General features: G+C 40.8%; 1 long non-coding RNA gene across 3 annotated transcripts in view; it reads left to right on the top strand.

The window, feature by feature from the left end:
• LOC147755408 (uncharacterized) overlaps nucleotides 1–21200 on the top strand; it is a 41654-nt gene extending 20454 nt beyond the window's left edge. For 2 of the 3 annotated variants that reach the window (XR_015327869.1, XR_015327871.1), the window contains exon 3: nucleotides 17210–21200. This is a non-coding gene — a long non-coding RNA (uncharacterized LOC147755408). The remainder of the gene's footprint in view (nucleotides 1–17209) is intronic. The other variant, XR_015327870.1, reaches the window with a different exon arrangement.
• The last annotated feature ends 213 nt before the right edge of the window (nucleotides 21201–21413 follow it).

A 21413-nucleotide genomic window follows, 5' to 3' on the forward strand; every position in this document is an offset into this window, starting at 1 on the left:
ATATATTGCCGTTACAGGAAGAACGGGGAGACGTTAGAATGGTTTGTGAGCTCTAAACCAGCGTTGCTGGATGAGCTGGATATCCAGCTCAAATTTATCATGTTTCTGGCAAACGTCCAAACAACCGCAAGATTGGCTACTTTCGCTAACCTCATCACAGTGGTCAGAACTAATTCCTACCCCAAATTTGTTCAAGTGATCCGAGACTGTACGCTGGGGGAAACCTGACATTCGCTTCCGGAGCCACTCAACAAAGAGAGAATTTCCAACGCTGTTCCAGGAAGAGGCAAATCAACGCGCAGAACTTCCAGGTTGTGATTCACAAGGCAAGACAAACCGGAGTGGCAAGCTCTGGAGGCTCGAAGGCCATGCTACGGATCTTCTGATCGGTATGGCTGCTATTAAAAATACCCCCTTGAATGCAACGATAATGACGCATTAACTACTCCGCGATCGGTCGCGATAATGCAAGTATTGAAGGAAAGATGCAAAGTAAGCGAGCTCACCCTCAACGAAGGCACACTATATCGAATCGGTTCGAGGTAATCACAACCAGCCCTGACAAACTCAGCATAACCCTTGCCTTGCTGTTTTCAACCTCTCATTGGGGTCACCCTAATGTTAGCGGAATCGAACGCTGACTGCCAGCGTCCTCTTTTTCGGACAGAGAGATTTGGGCTAGAGCACATGAGTTCGTAGGTGGCTGCTATGTATGCCAGCTTGCGGAAGACAGCCACCAAAGTGCGTCCCTCTCTACTCCGGTGACCGGGATCTGCGAATCCCCTCCTCCTCTTCCCCCTTCTCCCCGGAAAGCAAGCATCAACCCTACTGAGCAGGCTGAACAGCCGCGATTACTCCGGTTACTGAGTTAACCCAAGAGGTCAAGCTTACAAACCATGCTAATATTCGTACGTTCCGTACGTGAGTCGAAGGCACCTTCTCAACTAATACGCGTTATTATCTGACCTGACAGTAAACAAATAGAACTGCCGCGTAGAACCATACCAGAACCTCTACGCATTTACTAATAACCACGTTATGAAGCTGATATGATCAGATATAGTTGTTTTATCGAAACGCTTTTCTTATTTGATAGTTTGGCACAACGACACATTAAAATACTCCATGTGGCCAAAACTGAACGAGACCTGCCGTTGCGCATCACTGCTGCGGGGCATCCGCCCTATAGTTTTCTCGTTCAGACGAGTTTTTTCAAAAAGCAAGGTATCTCGGTCTTCTAGAGTTGGAAAGCTAAAGGAATGGATGCATCATAAAATTCGGCAGTTACGCACAATTAATATAACGAAGTTATTGAACATTTTACGCTTTCTTTTTGGGCCTATTGTAAGACCCTGAGGCTGTCGCCGGGGTGATACAGATGTGCAAGAAACAAAATAAACAGGTCAAGGGATTTTAGTAAATCACAAAATTTGAATACATTATGATGGGGCTTTTCGTTTGCTGGTATGCCCTTGTCTCCTCACGGTATTGCAGATGCAACGACAATATACTGCTGCAAAATTGGAGTTGAGAGCCCTTAGCCTGACAAAACCAATTGTTTCTGGACTATCTTCTCTACTGAATCTTACCACATGACTGCGTTTTTCAAAGCTCCGCATTTCAAATGAGTAGTTCGTATCAGACAGAACGTAAATGCTACTAAATGCTTCGGGTGTCCAAGCTGTCCTGAAGAGCCCTAAAAACGCTCTCGTCGCGTCAAAAGGGTGAACAGCAAATTACCTGTTAAATGATAGCAATGTCCTACTTTAAGAGCGTTCTTTACACGCAAAGTGTGTTTTGATTTGTTGTTCACGTTTCATAGACGTGTTTTAATACGTCTCTAATACGCGGTTCTCGAGGAAGTGGAACAACACAACGGATTCGGACAACTTCTATACTTAGAGAGACTGAATAAACAATGCCACTGTTTTCCGTGCTGCCGGGCCAACAGGTCCTTAGTGCCAATACTACGACAATAAATTTCTAAATTGCGAGCACTCGTGGGGAGAAATCCATCCATGGATTGGGGGCAACTTATTCCTTCCTATGTGAGCTTTCTCTGACACAAAGCTGTCTTAAAGCCATTTAGGAGGCGGCTGCAGCCCCGTACTTACGTTAGACGACAGGCAAGTAGAACGGATGCTCACAATACTTCTTGTAAAGGTCTGCAAGGCTATCAAAAAAAAAAAAAAAAGAACACAAAAAACTTTACTACTTTCAGCAATTATAGACGTTTCCCTAAAGACAACGATACAAAACTGTCCAAAATGGTGCTCTCGAATAATGTGAATTAAGCATGTTTGAGCTATTGCTAAAGGCGAAAGAACGCATCTAATCAAAATCTTTCAACTCAACCGCAGCATGTAATAGTTTACAAAAATAAATGGATGCTTATTTGGTTTCAATGTTTCTTTTTGAAGGGTACAACCAACTGAGCTGTTCGTTCTTATTAAGCGCTCAAATAATCTAGGTATATTTGACTTTCCCTAGCCCTGTTGTGTAAAAGAAATATTTTGTCAGTGTACCATGTTGAAGCAATAGTCAAGGACAGCATTGGGATGTTGCTGATAGCTGAAGAATTTACCTCACATCTACTCCGAGGTGGCGTGTGTTGATCATCTACCGTGATTGATGGCGAAGCTTTTTACGAGTATTCAGGCACGTCCACCACTTAGTTTCTTGCCGGAGATTTCTACTTTAAATAAACATTAACCGATGGTTACCTAAGACAATTCAACATAATTCAAATGAATTTTATTTAAATATGCAAGCCTCTCGACCACATCTATTTGACGAGACTGACGCCCCTTTAAATTGATGACTCGTGCAATAAAACTAACAAATATGAACAACAATAAAGTCAGCGTTGGCACCAAGTAAGCGGAAAATTTCGCGATCTGGGCTCGGGTAATAATTCCATTATGCAATTCCTGCACTGAATTGACTAAGCTGGCAGCGTCCTATGGCCATATTTAAAAGAATATTTAGATCAGATATACCTTAGTCCCCTTTACAGTGTGTTGACTGACTTACGCATCAAACAGCAAACTCAAAGCGTATATTACTGTGAAACTGTGGAAAGTGTTGGAAACTGTGGAACTGTGTTCATAGAAAAGGCTCTCATAGTTCAAGGATGATGACAGGTTTAGCATAATCCTTGTACATATGTCAAGCCAACGTCTCCTACGGATGATCTTCACTTGGTAACTGTCCCATTAAAGTTGGCTGGCGCAATTTTAACAACAACGTTTTAGAAATGTTCATTTATATTTATGCGTATATAATATTAGCACGTTCATTCTCAAAAATCACAAACGTCAGCGTCATGGAGCGATTTGAAAGCTGTCTTATGAGAGTGAGATTGTGGGCAAAAGGAATAGCACGCAATTCGATATAAGAGAACTCGACATGCAGGAACGGTATGTTCCCGTTAAGGGGTATACATAAAGGGGCTTAAAATTAGACTTTACAAAACCTCATGTTCTGAGATGCATTGCCAATGCGTATCTCTAGGAAGCAGTGGGCTAAATACGATTTGAACCAACCGCAAGCTACAAAAGGGAAAACCATTATAGGAAATTATTTTAAAAAAGACATCGTGAAAGATAGTGTCGAAAGCCTTCGTGGCATCAAGTGAAGTTAAAGGGGATATATATCACAAAAAGCCTGATCACAAGAGTATTGCAAGTATCAGGACCGTGTTGCCTGTTTGAGAAAAAGATTATCTTGAAAACGTGAGTAAGCTGACGTTTGACACATCTTTCATGTATATCGCAGTTATCTATCTGAATCTATACTTTGTTGGACTATCACACCAACTACCTACCAAATCTAACCTACTTTCACCTTCAGACATAATAAATAGCCTTCTGGACCTCGAACGACGCTGGGAAAACAGAAGTTTGAATCGATAGGTTAAATACGCACCAGCAAATGAACAACCACGTGTGATGTCTACTGATACATTTACATGCAACAGTAAGAAGTAGACCACTGAATTCAGCATTTGAATGGACACGCCAACAGATAAAGCTAGCTTCTTGGTGATAGATAAAGAATTAGAGGGAAGGCAGAGAGACGCTCTGCGACGAGCATCTAGGCACGCAATAGGATTGAACTTACATGTCACTTCCGCGAAAAAGAACGTCAAAAAATTGACCTACTTCGTTATAGCCTTTAACAGCCATGTCATCAGATTCCATAATACTCATAGACAGGTCTTTTTTAGTACCTAGTATGCTGGAAAGACGCCAAAACGATTTAACGTCAACACAACATATCATAGCTTCGTAAGCCCTTTTGCGGTGGTCTCGACTAATAGGTATCTAATCGATATTGTTCAATTCCCTATGTTTTAATTGGTTCTAGCTGGAAAATATGTTCTAAATTTTTACTAGAAAAGCAGTATCATGAATATTATTTATATAGGGTGGTGTTTAAGAGGTTCACTGCCGGTTCCGCATCTGTAAGTTCATATACTGGTACCCGATCAACAGAGAAAGGCTGAATGCTGAATTATCGATGAAAATGCCTTCTATTAACAATTTTCTTCGGATCGGCTTTAGGGGCGGCTTTTAGAAAATGAAGAGGCATAAAAGCAGAATGATAGTTAGAAAAGGCATGAACTCTTATGATAACTTCAGCGACAGTTTCACTCCTCTCTCATTATCCCATCAATTGTAACTAATGCATTTTTGAAGGAAAGATATAATAGGTAATCTGTGGATTTCTCATCTGCGACCAGTAGATAGATTTATGTTCGTTTCACCAAGAACAATATTATGAGTTGATCGCAGCGTTAATCAGTCACGTAAATGAAGGGCACCTATGTCGATTCTAAGAGTAAATTTTAATACCAGTAGACTGAGCAAATCATCGCCGCGAGCAGAACCTCAACAATCTTCACACATTCGTCAGGCAACAGAAACAATTCAATAGACTACATTTTGTATTTTACGAGTGAGTTATCGTAAAAATGTTCAAACTGATGAATAGTAAAGGCGACAATGTCAGAGTCCTGTGAAAAAGGTCCAAGCGTTTTACACGGCGGCAGCCGTCCCTTTTGCTTTTTTACATCTTTGAAAAAGTTAGGACGATTGGATTGTTTTAAAAGCCAATATGATGCAATTGTAATACGAGCGTGCGACGACCTAAATTAAAGCTAAGGGTTTTGCTAGCGACTGTGAAGTGAGTTGGATTAGCTGGCTATGGCAAGCAGAAGAAAACTGAATTTACGTAGAATACGTGTTTAAACGGAAACGATCTATGAAACAGGCGCTGCATAGCACTGTAAATAACAGCGTTCGTTGTATATTCCGATAAAATTAAGATGAGCCTTAATTGAAGGCATAGTTATCCTTGGACCGGTTGTGAAATGTAGGCAATTCTAGGTTTTTGCCCTAACGAAATTTAGAACGAAACGAATATATGAAGTGATTTGTAATCTAATAAAATGTCTTGTCTTTTCTCCTATTTATATCTGTTGTATCGTATGAGACATTTTAGATAATAATCACCTCTGTCGGTGCTGCTGGCATAATTCAAATAGCCATACATTCCCTAAAGGGCGACTTCGAAAGTATCGGTCAGGACAAAAACCAGATTGAATCAGACGGTTCTTTGGAAGCGAGCAATGTCATGATCATAAATGCCTCAACTATGTCCACCATTAATACGCTTGCGACAAACAACTTTCGCTCTGCTTTTTTGCGACAGGAATGAATCGAAGCTGCTTTCGATGGCTGATTCCGTTTTACTGCCCCATTTATTCATTTTTGCATTTAATTTATTCATTGTTCCAATGGAATTACTCATTTAAATGGCAAGGAAAAATAGATTGAAGCTTTCGCTAATGTGTTGAAAGAAGAATTATGATAGGGCCAGGCCCGACTGCATGGCTTTCCGCATTGTTGGCAGCGAGGATCTTTCTTTGAATCGCAAGGATCAGGTAGCTAACGACGAACACACGTGTCAACGCGAGTCTTTATACATTCCTAAAACGAATTTGGTCACCGCCCGATGCTACAGAAATCAGAGTCTATGCTCTCCATTTTTAATAATGAAGGAACTGCTAGCGGTTTTTGAAACTGGAAGCGTTTATTTCTACATGAGACGTAGAAACTTAGTGGCGCTTGAAGTATACTGACTTTACTCGGTCGATCTCACATGGTTGATTCGCTGTGAGGTGTTCCTATATCGGCAGCAGCCTATACGACGCACAAAGTGCAACTTCTAAATTAAAAAAGGCCACTACTGTATTTAGTAAAAGCTTCTACAAAGCTGAAAAAAAAAGGTAATAGTAGAGACGGCCAACAGAGCCTTAGGTGTCGAATGTGTTGGCCGAACGACTGTCCATTTGGTGGCAAAGGTAATCTTGAGTAAAGAATATGTGTCTAAGCCGAAGCTCTAGCTAGCAGATCCCTGTGGTAAATTGACAGAGTTTTACTTTGATAGACTTGGTTCTTTGCTACAACAAAGGATTATCCAAACTCCGCTTCGAAAAGTAGTTAAAACGCCTTGTTATGGTGTTTGGAATTGCTGAAGTATTTTTCGTGCCGAAACAACGGCAAAAGCGATAAGAAACCAAAATTCATGCAGATTCGCCATGGCACGTCACGTAATCCCTGTGGAGGCAGATCGCACTCAGTAACACGCTCGTTCTCTATCCTGCCCTTCGGATACTATCAGTGACAAATCGGCTGATAACAAATATCCCGAACGGGTGGCGCCACTCGATTGCACTACTGTGTGAAATAAACATTAAAGCTAATAATAGTTAGCTGATGAACCAATATTTCTAGGAGACATAAGCAGGTCTTCCTCATCTGTTTCAATAACGTATTAAATGAAAAAGCAAGTAGCAGCAAATCTTATCACAGGCGTAAACGGCTTAGAAACAGTTAATTTAACGATTACTTTCAGTAAACATTTGACATATATGCAAGCATCTACATATTAAAGTTAAACGATTTAACTTCTGTCGGTTACATTGGTTCGTTGTTACGAATGCGTTATGTTGACCTCTCTCCACTATCCAAACTGTCATTCCTATAACTTTTCTATTTTCCGATGGGTCTTGAACCTGGGCGCGCTGTAAGATCGAGGCAGTTTCTACCATACGTCGGTAGAGTGACATCTTTAAGTCACTTTTTCGAGGGCCCATTTCCCTTTTATTGCCGTTTTCTGCAATTAGCCCAGGTGGTCGATATGTCCGGCTGCAGGTCGCGATGATGCGGTGCAGGGTCAGGTTCGCTTGGGGTTGCCATAAGTAAGAGCAGTAGAACCAGGAACCCGCAGTGTGTGGGCGACAGCATCTGTCGGTCGGTAAAACAAGGCTTGCCTTGAGGTCGAAAATATAACTGAGAACAAGAGTAATGTTCCAGCGCATGCTCGATGACAGCGAATATAGCAACGAACGACGATCGCCCATTGCCCGTTCAGCCACAGAACAAAAGCCAAGAACTGCGGTAATAGTTGCTAGATGCATGCTCCGCATTACTTAGTTGAGTCCGTTTGCTAAGCTAAGCTCTGTTTGGGTTAGAGATCGGAGTGGCAGGAACTCGCGACGTCAGAAGACGTTGTAAAAAACATACCACTAGCACCCACCTTGCCACTAGTTCATTTCTGCTTCCTGCCAGTACCACTTTATATCGTATCGTTTTCTCTTGGCACCGTTGTCTCTCCCATAATGGGTATGAAAGGCAAACTGACAGTTGCCTTTGTTGGTGCCTGGTGTATCCGAATCTTCCGTGTTTTTATGCAACTTCTCTCCCCAAGATTTATTTTTGTTGCCTCCACTTACCCCAAAGAAATACGTACACTCGGCAGTGTCGCCACCGAAAGGGATCTACTCGCTTGTTTGCGCCTCGGATCTGCCGTTCTTCTTTGCCTTTTTTTGCATATACCTAGTCGTACTTAGGGCCGCAGCGTAGACTACAAGTTGTCCCTGCCCTCGGACCTATTCAGCGAATGATGATTTGCAACAAGAGAAGTGAGCATGGCGGCATAGAACTTCCAAATGTAGTTTCCGTCCACTTATTCTTCAACTGCAAGCTCTATCGTCTAGCTGGCGAGTTCTCTAACTTCTGCATCCCAACTCGTCTGGTAGCTTCCCTTTCCCCTTGGTTTGATTTGCGTCTTCTTTTGATACCAATGCCATCCCCCCTCCCCCCCGCCCACCCGCCCGCGTCGAATGACATGGCTTCTCTACCTTTTCGGACTTGCCATCGGTGACACGTCTCTCGCTCTTACGTTGATTGGATGAAGACACGACGGAACCATCGTCTGTCGTTTTCCGTCTCTTTGCATGGAACCACGGAAAGCTACCGCCGCAACAGGCATGTTCGCAAGCACTGTAATTACTTTGGCAATGGCAGTGGCATATACCCAATCAGCGGCACCCAAAATCAGTCAGTGTGTTTCGCCACTAGAGGGACTTGGGGGTAGGAGGTACACAAGACTCGAGTGGCTTGCATCGTGCTTTCCATACTTCTCCTTCTTCTCTCTTTTAGGCTCGCAATGCCTTCAGAAGTGGGCTGAAAATGTCAACATAGCGTAACAGAGATTATCGAACACTCGGAATCAAAGTAGTCACACATATACCACCAAAGCAGTCATGGCGAGAAGCGAAGAGGCAGAAAAGAAAAAATTAGGTTGAAAGAAAACGAGGTTAAGGGTCAGGGGGATCCGGATAGACGACCATTACTAACGTTAGGAAAAGACTTTCTTACATATTTTTTTTATACATAGTCAATATGGGTTTGTGGAGGTTAAGGGTTCAATAGTGGCGCTTCTAATTCAACTTGACGTATATATAGTGCCTCGCAAAATAAAACCTCAGCTATATTTTTGCTAAAAAAATGCGACATAAGGAGGCTGTATCGACCTTTCCCTTGGTATCTGATTATCTACAAATCTCTACAATGCGTATATTAAGAAGGATATTGAACCGAAAGCTCTATAAGTAGTAAACGTGTATTGTAATTGTACTGCAACTTTCATTTCATTCATGCATATCTTTAATTACCGGCAGGAATAGAATCGCCTGTCTAATCCACCATAAAATTCCCGTCATCGTCCCGGTTCATACCAAACGCTTATTATAAAAACTACAAAATGCTGAACATCGATCTTAGAGAGTGAATCCTGGGATGTATGCCAAACTAAACAATTGAAAATAAGTAGGTAATAAATTTAGGTAATGTTTAATAAGTTATTGGACAAAATGTGCAGTAGCTATAGGATGACTGGCCTAATTTCAGCTCTACGTATATCATTACAAAAGAAAAACGACTGAATGTCTAATTTGCCAATTAAATCAACATCTTGGGAGTCAAGAAAAAATGGGTTAGTACTGTTACTCGTGTGTGGTTCACTGGCCCACATTCTGGGGCAGTGCCGACGACTCTGTTTTACTCCTTAAGCTAAACGACGTTGTCGGTCGACCTCGTTCTGGTTTGTCCCTGCTAGCCTGGGCAGAGTACCAATACGGTCACTGTTGTCGTCCTCCGTTAGAAATATCAGTCCGTCCGTTGTTTCAATGACAATGATGACCCAACCGAATGACAAAGTGGACGACTGCCTCGATCTGTTTCTATCAGGCCCAAGGAAGACTCGGCCGACCCTCGCAATCGCTTGTGTTCGTAGCGCTGTCTTTATAGCTTAGTTCTAACCCTGTTGCTGACTGTTGCGGCCTTCTCTGTTACCGCTTTGAATTGGCGGCCGATTTTTGTCCCACAAATGCGTCCATCCGCTCTTTACGTTATTATCAATGCTGTCAGCATTACTACAACTGCCATCGCCATCAAATGCATTGATATGGTTCCCTCGTAGTTTGCGCTGCGTAACAGTTCACCAGGAACGTCATCGGGGTCATCCCGGTATAATGTGTGTGTAAAACGAACTTCGTAGAGTAGGAAGCAGCAAAAAGCCTATATAGCTATATAGTTTCAGGCCTCGTAAGACGTAATTTTCCTGTTGTTGATATAGTTTCCTATCCATACTAATTTTCTGTCTTTTAGACCGAACAATCAACCAATCGTACTTCTATCTCATAACGTCTTGTCTGCGTTCACGACCATAGATGGCAAGAGAACAGACAAATCTTGGTTTCTCGCTGATTCGCTCGTTTGACTGGTGTTTTCGTGTCGACATAGCCAAGCTGACAGAGCAAAGAAAAGAAGACCTTTGTTCACTGGAGCATTTGCAATTCATACCTGTTTCGTCTTACCGGCAAATTACATACAGTAACATGGCACATATACTCTCAGTTGTTTCTGTGTGAGTGTCGTGTGTCTTTAAGTATTGCGCTCCGTTCTTTATCCAGGTCGGCTAATAAGCAACAGTGCTTTGACAAGTTTGCTGTTTACCCCTCTTTGGAGCTCTTTCTTCGCATTTCGCGCTAGTTCTCAATGAGCGACACCATGCACCCGTGTCTATGTACAGACCCATTACAATATAGGTATTCATATTGCCTATGCACAGTCATGAATCTGTTACGTTAGCCAAGTTGCTTTGATCTGTTGAGTTCCGCCTGACCATTGCTTATTGTAGGTTCCGTTGCGGAGCTGGGCTCCAAGATCTCATTATCGTAGTGTTTCGTGCGAGTTCTGAACATGTTGATAACTATGGCCAACCGTAAGGGATGCATACATTACCCCATGCAGACTCACTATAGTACGGTCCTAGGATTCGTTGGCCCTAAGGCTGAGAAAGCGCTAGTCAATATGTCAAGGATTGTTTAGTACCGTATGCTCATTTACCATTTGCTACTTCCTCCAAAATTTTGTCAAACGTGGCTGCTTTACAGAATATGCTACAAACACAAATAAACACCAGCCTACATTTACTGCAGCGGCTTGTATTCGCCTTATCACGTCCCGCGCAATATACCATTGCATTCACTTATACGCCATAGAATTTCCATCTACAATTGCATAATCAAAACTAGCGGAAACGATCATCATGCGAATACCGGAGGAGATCCGACTATGAGATCTTAAAGCGCGAGGCTATCTCTTGTTTTTGGCAAAGAGGAGTTCATTGGGACTTCATTTTTTGTTGGCAAAAATATAAATAATGAGGCACAAAATAAAGTTTTTATAGTATTGAGACCACGTGTATTGCATTCAAAAAAAAACTAAAATTATGGTTGAGGAATCTAGTTTGCTTTACAAATTTCTAGAGAAATCTATAACATGGGCTTACACGAGGCCCTGATCTCAGCTTTGAAATTGACCAAACGCGGTTTTATGTGTGCAGCTGTCGCATTCAGTTAAAGCTGATGACTTATTTATAAATTAAACGTTTAAATAATAATTTTACTCGTTCATATACCTTTCTAACTTGACACCGGCCGATTTACGCTGGGCTTTGGTAGTAAGTTTTCGGGTCGATCGATCAGTCAACAATTTCTAGCATATATTATGTTTCTGTTACATATTATTTTACATCAACCCATAAGTACGAGTGTGGCGGGTTTAGTCTACAAGTATTTAGATAAGTCTTTAATTTATATTGCTGTGACACCGAACCTCGTTCATATGTCATCTGTTTGCAAATTACGCTTGGAAAATGTTACTACCTTCAGCGGCTGAGACTCATGGATATTTGAAAAAGGAGGTCTGGTCTTCCCTTGTCACTGTTGTTTCGGAAATACGAGCTGGAAATACGAGCCTCCGATATTAAGCCAGTGAATGTGTGACTCCCCGGAGTATTCCTTAATGCTCAACATAAATGCTTGACTCCGTTGGTCGATTGGTGGCTGAGCAACGAAAGGCCTATATTACAAATGTGTCCTGAGTCAGGGACTTCTCTTGAGTCAGGTCAAGGGTCAAGTTAAAACATGCAGCGTTTTCTGTATAGAGGCTACGGCGAAAAGGCAAAGATTGGACGAGTGCTGAATCGTGGTCATATCTGAATCTATCCAGAGTCATGTTACAAAGTGCTCTTAGTCAGTTACCCTCATAACCTCAATCCATAGTTGATTGAAATTGTTGTCTATTGTCTGTTCTTTGGTTCCACGTGTTTATCACCCTCTCACTTTGTTTTGTTCCTTTTCTGTTGCAAAGGATCTCTTTGGATGGGGTGAAGCGCGGTCGTCTTGAGTTCGAAGATGACAAGCCGTATCGGGGTTGAAACTTTTTGTTAGAACAGAAAATTACATTGTTGTGTATGCACAAGTATCCGCCCATATCGACATATATTCCATTAACACCTAACAAGGCCTAGTGAAGGGAAAAAATAGCTGGTTGAGAAACTATTGATGGAAAAGCAACTGTGTAGATATAACGATTCACTGACTAATAACAATAAAACTTAATGATCATTTCTAAAGACGTAATTATTAGACCAAGGTATGGAAAGTTTGGTCCTAAAAACAAAATTTGGATTTTCTATATAATATCGCTTTTTTCAACACAAACGAAAAACATTTCTCAATACATTACATAAAAAAACATTCCCGTACATCTTGTGAAACAAAAATTTCCACAAAAAAAATGTTGAAAATTTCTTTATAGTTCTTTAGCAAAGTAAAAGCGATTTCGAAAGCGATTGTCGAGATGATTATTGTACGAGCCATGTTCTATTAATATAATTTGTAGTCAATTGGAACTATTAGACATCCGTTTGTTTAGAATAATATTTGTTTATAATAACAGTTGTTTAGAAAATAGCTGAGCTTTAAAAATCCAAATGCAGATAGTCCACTGGATGTAATTTCAATATAACTCTAACTACGCCTCTGAATCTTTGGAATCAACATAATACTATGTAAGCCTCTTAGAGATGTGGCTGCCTCTCGTCGGGAAGTAAGATGACGGAAGAGATCAAGAAGTGTTGCTCAAATGCTAAAAACGTTACTACGTTAGAGTGATGGAACATCGTCATAGATAGTCGTCATGAATCGTCACAAATAGTCGAAACGCAAAATGAGAGAGATCATGTAAAAAGTAAACAAATGCAGCGTTTGCTATGCTCAACCGATACTAAACGTACCTATATAGTCTCTGTGAGACGTATTTCAATCAATAAATTACCGACTGTTAGTACTGATAGGAGAGCAACAAAACACTCATAAGTTGGGCGCTCTTGAAAAACGGCGATTAATTTTCACTCAGACATTTTACCAGTTTATCGTTTTGATAACTGTCGATCTTTGCTTAATCCTCTTGTCCATAACGTCGTAAGTGTAAAGTATCTGATGGGCCGCAATTATTACCAACAGGTCCATTCGAACTATCAGATGGTTCCCTAATGGCTCTTGCTTTGCAGTACAACACATCTCCTAGAAAACGGCTGCGTCGTGTCGCGAATGCGCCGCGCAACATAAATAAGCCAAACAAAACCTTACCAAGTAAATAAAATAGAAATTGTATTATACCTTTTGTCGTCTATATTGTTTGGCTGAGTTTATTCAACAGTGTGTCATCAACTGAGGCAGCTTGCGTTAACATGTATCTATATATTATTTTGACCAAGAACTACAAAAGAAATAATTCATTCTTCAAATTTATTATATATTAAGCCATTTTAGCCTGTTATCAAGTATACCTAACTATGAGGCTACTCGATGGATCTCAGGGACGCGTTGGCTGAGGCCGATATCCTGCTAAAGGGAAATGATGGAGATAAAATTCGAAACGTTCAGTAATAAAATAGACTGCTATCAAAGCATCACCAATAATATCGCTCACAATGATGTAGGAGTAATGTCCTTTACCACAACTTTAACGACCTCTTTTTGTTTGTGGAACGAGGTATCGGCTTCGTGACGTGGGTTAATGACGATTGGGCAGCTATATTGCGCATGTTCTACTTGGGGTCGTCGATAGAGAAAAGGGTAATGGGTAGCCTTCTCTTCTGTTCTGTTGGTCCGAATAGTGCAGGATGATAGCGCTAGCTTTTCGCAGCTTCGCCAAAACGACAGAGCGTTTTTGCTAAGCCAGATTCTCCTCGCAGTGACGGATGTTCGACGCTATGCGTTAGTGCAGGGAGCGAGGCACTGACTCGCAGCCGGTACGTCCGTTCAGCATTCAGTCTGTGGCCTTCCTGTTAGTTGTCCTCCAGAGACGTGTAACTGTTCAAAGAATTGAGCCTCTTCATGTCGGCGTCATTACTTTGGCGCTCGATGACTTGGGATCGGCCGTCGATCTCTGGCAGGTGTTTTTACTATTGCAACGCAAATCATCGATTCGATTCCCGAATCAATGATTGCTCGCCGTGTTTAAGACTTCGCGTAAAAGAGGCCAATAGGGCACTGGGAGAGACGGCAATACGAAGTCGGTCTAAGCTAAGCTAAGCTAGGCTGGTTACTTTCATTAACGTGTTGGGTGTTCTGTCAGCTGGGCCGAGAGAACGAGTACCGGCAGGGGCTGAAACAACGGTAGCCTCCTTCACGGAGACGCTGGCGATCATTCTACGTAACATGGTTATTATTCTCGTCGCTACTGCGGTCGTCCGCGCTGCCCTCAACACCTATTTCGAGACGGAAACGCCGCGAAAGAATGCTACATTGTAAAAAGGCATACCGTATATACTGCAGTATGTAAACGACTGAATGACCATTTGCGTGTGGGTGGTTAAGGCCGTCTTCAGATAAAAATAGCCGTAACGGAAAATTTTGTTTCATATGTCCGACACGTTTTGCAATATAAGGCCAAGCAAAGTTACGGATGTTGGACGTGCATCTAATGTCATTACATCATGTTTTAAGTATTGAATTGTCTCATGCACACAAAAACCAGGAACGGTGCAGGACGGAACCTACTTTTGATCAACAGCGGTATTTGAACCAGCCAGTTAGTTGTAGCTTATGAGTTAACTAATTGACAAGGAAATTGTAAGCTTTTTCTCTCAGTGAGTGTAAAATTTAAGATTCCATTGATAGTTGCGTATACATAAAATGCTATATATATATATATATATATCTATCTAATAGGATAGGCAAAAGACGCGGTTAATCCAACCCTCCAGACTCCTGAAAGTAGAAGTGGACGACGTTGTCACCTGTCACGGATGGTAACATGTTTTCCCACTAAATTTAACGATACGTGGTGATCTAGATTCCAAACCTGGCGGATATAACCTTGTTTTTTTTTGCAACAGGCCAACCGTATTAACGAGAGTTAAAAATTTGCACCAAAGAAATATTCATTTTAAAAATCTGTTACAGAAAGTTAGCTGTAAAGGCTGCAATATTAGATCAGTTAAGTCCAGAGTTTAGTATCAAATTCAACCATAGCATATTTATTTATTATTACTAACTCCTTATATTGTTATTCGTACCGTCCGTAAAAAAGTCGGTTATTGTCGCTTAAAGGAGGTCAAAAATTTTGGGTTTCTCTACTACTGTAAGCTTTCCATTCTGAATACATCCACAAACAAATAATTATTTTAGGTTATTTATAAATATAAAGCGAACGATATTTAGCCAGTAGATGATCTAGGCATATATCTTTTACATAAACATTATATTAGTTGTGTAAATCATAGTACCACTTTCAGTCTTTCTATACTAACTGTTCCGTAGCTATATATGCAGGATATATTTGTTCACTGTGGCATAGAGTGCACGCACAGAAGCCGCTTGATTCTAGTAAATTAAATTTTTCAATGTTCAGTATCCTAATTGGAATGAGTCTATTATTTATTATAGACGAAATGATCAGTAAAAATCAATCGAGCGCACGGTGTAAGCCTAAACTATAATGGCAGTATAATCTCATACATATATTTAGCACAATACGTCACGCCATTTTTTTAATACACCTGCACGCAGGGCTCCAGTAAGTGACGTTTACTTATTCGAGTTGACCGATTTTTTAGATCATAGTTTAAATGAACTTCAATGTTTGGAGCAATCTAGCTTGAGCCCGTCCCGCCTATTCGCCGTGTAGAGTCGCTTGAAGTCCATTCGATTTCCATTGAAGTGGAAAAAAATATTGTTGCTTCAATAAAACCTACGCCTTCAACCGAATTCGTGTACCGTCGGTGCCAGGTGCTACAAATAGGCAAGGCTTCGCTGTCACATAGCAGCCGCAGACGCTGTGGCGTCCTAGAGAGCGGCGCGCCGCTGTCGTCGCCACCGCCACCATCCTGGTCAAAGCACCAGGTCAACATATATGGGCTATATTGGCATATCGAAAGGACATTGGGAAATAGGCATCACCAGGCAAATAACCACCATAGCACCAAGGTCCTCATGATTCGCGACACTGGGTCAACATAAGCTATACATGTGTCCTACTACGGATTCCTATTAACCCAAATAGCTATAGATGTAAATCGAAAATAGTTAATTAGCTAATCAGAAAAAAAGCGATGTTACAGGCTCTGAAACGTAATAGCGTATACACGTGCATCTGGAAAGGACCTGGGCGAGCATATGCGTACCTGAATTTCATCATTGACATGTAAAAATAAATATTATGGATTGAGGAGACTATTCATATTAAAGCGCGTTGATGAACCGGTCGGTTTATCTGGGCACAGTTGTATTCTCAAGACCAGAATTACCCACTACTATAACGGAGATTTGTCGGCTAACGTATGTTGTTAACTTGGCTGGGCTTGCGATACGGAACCATGTTGACATCTGCAATAGGTGGTATTTATCGACGGACATATGTCGATCATATTATGTCTTTGTCGTCATATTATATTATTATGTTGTTTGAAAAAGTACTACCTTACAACTTACAAAGATGAGCCTTGCAGTAGTTCATTAAACAAATTAATCTGATAATAATAAAATAATTTAGTAGTAAATAAATTATCTATTCACGTCACTTGATCATTATGTTTCCAATCAAATCTGATTTAGAATGCTTCTTGGTAAGATCTGAAATTGCAAAACCCGGCCAAAAAAAGAACTCTTGTAAAAATAACTTAGTAGAAAGGTAAGCCGGTTATCTTAGCTTTCTGACAGAATACAACTGCTGTCACAGATCGCTCCGAGGTCGCCTCTAAATTTACGATGCGATTGTACCTATTTACCAGTTTATAGAACAGAGCATTGTTCTCCAGTCTTCATTCGAACCGAGCTTGTCAGATATGTGAATTTAGGTTTGCCGACTTTAGGGACAACGCGGTGATCTGTGCTAGGTACGTCAAACCATAATCTCTATGTTCTACGAACACCACTATGAATTGCACGCATCTCTACATAACGGGTTGGTAACGGCTTGTTATGTCTCGTCGACGGTTTCAGAACATCGAATGTAAGCAATCTACGATGCTCACGTGTAGGGGGTAAGGCAAGAACAGGCCCAACAACTAAAGACGATGTTTCATGCTGAACCTTAGAGGTAAAATTCACCGGTTTATAGATAAATAAAAAAGCATTTAATCCGCGTCTGATTGACATTGTGTCTACGATTGCATTCTTATTCCCAACATGTTTTTATCGGAACTAGATAGGAAAAATAGCTAAAGCACTTGCACAATGCTCTCATTAGAGCTGGTTAAGGTAATTCAATTTTATATTATGTACGCGAAGAGTAAACGATAAACGGTAGATGAATATTTTTGATGTGGTAGTTTCTAAAGTACGCCTAAATTATATTTAGCATACGGTATCAATGCTAACTCGGAAACTTCGACTAAGTAGCTTTTTTCAAACTTTGTAAAAATGTTACGCACTGGTTACCAACAAATATACTTTTAATTTTTTTTGTAAGATCTCTTTTACGAGAGCCAGCAGCAACACGTTTTAAACAAGGTCGCCAGACATTAGAGCTTCTATTATTACGAGGGCTTTGATTGTGTGGATCTTGTAACAACGGTACACGTTTTTTTACTTTCCAACTAGTTTTTCAACTAACTATGTTGGAACGATCACGGGAATGTTGTACTGTATTTATGATAGACAGATACATTGCAAAAACTAAAAAGTCCTGAGAAGCACTTCGTGCGCCTGATGATACATTCCCATGAATATAGAACCGAGCACAAGTTGGAAGAGAGATCAAATTAATCAAAGTCCCTATTTTGGTAAAAGTTATTGCGCTTGCTGCGGAACAAATCACAAGTAAAAACAAGCTAACATAACTTCGATAGGAGCTTATCGAAAGCCAAAAAACTGATCACTTTTATAGACAGGCCTTTGCATCCACCTTCGTAGCTGCTAAGTGGGCTAATGACGGAAAACAAAACACAGTTCGTACATGTCCGAGCTCTTGGCACGCCCATCCGAGCGATCAAGACAATGAAACGCTGGGCAAGCACTAAGGTCCTTTTTGATTGAAAATATTGGCTAGGAAGCCGTCACGCCTCGATGAGCGGCATATTGTGAAGTCTAGCGTGAAACACGTACGTCATGCGGTCACCTAATCTTTGTCCGACATTACCCTATGATAATTAATTCGTGGCTACCCTAAATACGACACGACTCGTCAAAACATTTTGATCGGGTGGTGAATTAAAATACTGTCTCTCAAACCTCGTAATATGCAGAAGCTATCGATATAAATATATATTAAAACCGTAGGTTTTGTAGCCAAAATTTTCAATAAAAATAAATTAAAACTAATTGAATCTACAATAACGCTATTTCTTCATAACTAAAGGGCTACCAGTATTACATTTTCGTTGAATTTTGGGGGTTCGGGGCCACTGAAATGAAATGTGATTCAGGTATCACGAAGCGGCTACTTAGGGGAGTGTTTTAAAGTCCAGAGGATTAGCCGATATGATCAATGGGGTTTCTGTGTAATGGTCAGCGTATGTCAGGCGGAAAGCCTTACCGCATTTTCAGCGCATCTTTGCCATAGTGCTGCACCAAGAAGGTATCAGTGTTCTATTACGATACACTCTCGACAGGCGCTTTAAGACGACGGCATTCAGGGGATCATAAATCGCACTTTTTTCTTTTCGTACAAAAGTGGACTGCATAGAAATTATCCAATCCTATAATTTTAGCCTGTTGCAATATGGAACACCGCCAAATATGCTAGCTACCTAAAACGAGCCATACGCATATCAACAATTCATCATTCATGGTTGATAAAGCAGGCGCTTCGAAGACCGGATGTAAAATACATCAACAACAGGCGAGTTTCTAGGTAGCCTATTGCAAAGTATAGTCTTCTTTATTCGGCCTAACCTACACGTAACCATTTGTGCATCGTTAGAAATGATTAACTGCAGGGTAGTTCTTCAGTTTCTCGTTGTTAGCAAAGCTTCTCAGTTCTGATCTATGGTGCGACCTTAATAGCATTTAACTTGGTATGAAACCTAGGTATTTTTTATATTGTTCAATTAAACGTTCATAGTAACCGTGAGCGTTCCTGTTAGCGCGACAGAACAGCGTTTTTGTTAGGATGGTTAGTTTTTGACCGGTGACAAATAAATGCGCTGTTTTCGTTACAGAACGGTCTTGGAGAGCGCACTTAAAACAGAATATCATACTCGATTAGTTTGCGACCAACTGCTTTTTCCTTTAACAGCGGTAAGACTGAACGTGGGATAAGGTTATCGTCTTTCTAAGCAATTCAGGATCCGAGACCGTCTTCTCTAACGTGTTGGAGCGGCTGTTGTTGACGCAGAACACCAATACTTTTGTTGACTACGGTAGCACTCTGTTGAGGATACGCGTACGCTATTGCTTGTCTAACAGCTCTACTGTAGTATTAACATCTTTGTTCTCAATGCTCATGCACGAGTTGTTTATAACGATTACTCTTACTTTTGAGAACGAACCCTATAACGTGGCGCTAGAACTACGCTTCAAGTTTTATAGCTATCCGATTATTGCTATATGCTAAGAAAGATTAGGTCAAATCTAACTATAGAGCGTGTAGGTGTGAATCTTCTCCGAGTCCTCGAACCTCGGCTGTTTCGTCAACTGACTCGACGCTATGGGCACTAGCCTATCTAAAGTGACTATGAACGAAAGATCTCTAGTAATTTCTCCGCGGTAATAACTGAAGCCAAGAAGCGACACTATAAAAGAAGCATACGCGTAAACAACGTGGCAGGAAGGGGAACCGACTCTGCCTCAGGTATTCTCATAATAGACTCAATCGGAGCCCTTTTTTTCAATAGCAAAGAAGACAAAACTCAGACGGGGAGCATCAATGCTAGCAGAAGTTAGCCAGGTCAATGAATATATGGCCGCCTGAGAATAAGCAAGAAAAGCTAATCAACTTGTCTCATATGTATCTATGGAAAACTCGCTTGGAATTAAAGTTTCCACCAGTTTTTCTCTTCTATTCTTCTGTATGTTGTTCTGCGAGCAGGTGATCAAGCTTTCGTCTTCGGTTAGCGTCTCATCAATTACAGTATTGTTTCACTACAAGACGCCTCTCGACTACTCAAGCAGCTTACTGCCTCTTTCTCCCATCCACTCAAACAAAAAGAGATTTAAGAAAGTCAGTTCTATCGCTGATGAGCGGAACTGAATCAACCCCAAGGCAAACTTTTCAGCGGCGAAAATTTTGCAGTCAGCCTTCATCAAGTACAGATTAAGTCGAGCGGCCCGTGTCACCCCGAAAAGACATCGTCTTGTTTCTATCGAATTCTTCCTACCGTACTGCCATTTCGACTCTGGCAAAAGCCCACTCTTGATCCTCATCTGTCCTCGAATATATCGTACAAATCCGCCGCATTTTTCGGTGCCTCTACTGGATTATTAAGAAACGTGGCAGAACGCTACCTGATATGCAGGGTTAGTCTTAAGACTGACCCGGTCAATTTTGTAATATTTACTTGAATAGCATTATGATAGAGAGACACGCAGGGTTGAAAAATAGGATCTGCACTTTAGGCTGTGTATCCGTGTTTGCCCACCTTATAAAGGATTAAAACAGAGAATAAAAGAAGAGGTTATAAAGAACTGAAATCGCAATGAAGAACTTGAACTTATATCTGCTATTTGTAAAGAACAGGGACTGTGAACTAAGCCAAACACACTTATTCTTTCAGATTCGCAGAAGACATATAACACGTGTTGGCTTAAACTGCACTATTTGTCGAGGAGAATTTAAAAGGAATATCAAATTTTATCTGTCAATTCTGTCTGTCATCAACGGCCACTATAATAAGTGTTATCACGCAGGCATCTTCTTTAGATATTAACAAAGTTTCCATTACGGTTTATAAGAAACATAGCTAACAAATGTTAGCATTTGGTTTAATTAATTAGGACTTGGCTGATATTACTAGCAAATATCTGCAAAATAGTAATGTAAATGTATTATAGCACTCCCGAAAAATACGTTTTTTTTTCCATGTATTTTTTCACCGTTCAATGGACTTCACGCTTATTAAAATTAATTAAACGCGCCTTGGTCTATATTTGTGTCAATCGTCGTAATGTCAAAGGAATAACTTTCCTCTAGCTACATTAGCTCTATATTGTTCCTATTGCTATAAACCGGAAAATGCTTTAAATTTTAGGATAAGATGAACCAAAG

The sequence above is a fragment of the Varroa destructor genome, unplaced genomic scaffold, assembly GCF_002443255.2.
Source record: "Varroa destructor unplaced genomic scaffold, Vdes_3.0 BEIS01000005.1, whole genome shotgun sequence".
NCBI lineage: Eukaryota > Metazoa > Arthropoda > Arachnida > Mesostigmata > Varroidae > Varroa > Varroa destructor.